Source organism: Poecilia reticulata, linkage group LG15 (assembly GCF_000633615.1).
Source record: "Poecilia reticulata strain Guanapo linkage group LG15, Guppy_female_1.0+MT, whole genome shotgun sequence".
NCBI lineage: Eukaryota > Metazoa > Chordata > Actinopteri > Cyprinodontiformes > Poeciliidae > Poecilia > Poecilia reticulata.
In genome coordinates, this window is record NC_024345.1 from 2101332 (window position 1) to 2102489 (window position 1158).

At 50.8% G+C, this 1158-nt stretch overlaps 1 long non-coding RNA gene across 1 annotated transcript; it reads left to right on the top strand.

The window, feature by feature from the left end:
* The first annotated feature begins 426 nt into the window (after positions 1–426).
* LOC108166925 (uncharacterized) lies at positions 427–965 on the top strand. Its single transcript, XR_001777320.1, has 2 exons — positions 427–664; positions 735–965. It is a non-coding gene; the product is annotated as an uncharacterized LOC108166925 (long non-coding RNA).
* The last annotated feature ends 193 nt before the right edge of the window (positions 966–1158 follow it).

Sequence of the window (1158 nt, forward strand, 5' to 3'; positions counted from 1 at the left end):
AAAGAGAGAGAGAGAGAGAGAGAGAGAGAAAGAGAGAGAGAGATCACAGCTGTGGAGGAAAGTCCAAACAGCCATTAGTCGGGTAGGTACATCCCTCTACCAGTCAACGACAGAGTTTGGGAATTTTTATTTATCACTAAATCCAAATGATGCATGCAATGGGTAACGACATGATTACTTTTTAGACTCTGGTGGGAAAAACATGTCCTTGGGTCGGCTTGAAATAAGCGAGCGGCAGAGTTTGATATGGGTTTCAAATATTTGTCTCTGAAAACCGCTTTTTATCCCGCCCACCCCCAAAGAGCTCAACCACAATCTGTATTCTGACTCAATCGGATCTGTCCCTCCGGATTTCTGTGGCCGACATTTGTGAAAACCACAGTTACGTAACGCGAAGGAATTCACAGTGACGTTGTGATGTCGTGATTGTCAGGGTCTGTGTTTGTTCCCCTTGTTTGTGCCTTAGTTCATTTCCTTTAGTTATTATTTACTGGTCTCCGAGCCGCTATTCCTTGGACATCCACCAGAGGTYACCTATGTGCCACCCCTGGGAAGCGGCAGAGTTCAACCCGGGCACACACCTGCAGCTCGTTGAGAAGGCTCCTGCCCTGGATATAAGCAGCAGCGCCACTCCGTCTCATCGCCTGAGTGTTTGCTCACCTCGGTACTAAATGCTCCAGAGAAAGGCCCTCTGCGATCTTCGTTGTTGCTAACTTTGTTGTTTCCCTCGTCAGATATCCAGCTGTCTTCCCGTTGTTCCCCGAGACCAGTTACCCCGAGTCTGTGTGAGTCTGTCTCCCCGTTGTGGATCACCTGCCTCCTGTGTCTTCCCCCGACGCTACCGGTGTTGCCGGTTTTGACGCCACCCCTCGTGTGCTCGTCTTCTCCCTGTCGTGGATCCTTCTCCGGCGAAATCCCCTTCGGAGTGTTCCGGGTCAGGAGACCCACGTCCGAACCTCACCGGAGAAAGGATTGTACAAGACCGGAACCTACTCCGCCATCCCTGTCCGCTCTCCAACGTTTTCTAGTTCACGCCACATATCCACCCAGCTCAAGTAAGCCCTCTCTGTTTACCTCCGGATCCCTTTCCTACGCAGCCTCTAACTCTGTTCTCTCATCGACAGTAGACGACCTGGTTCTTCATTCCAGTATTCACCA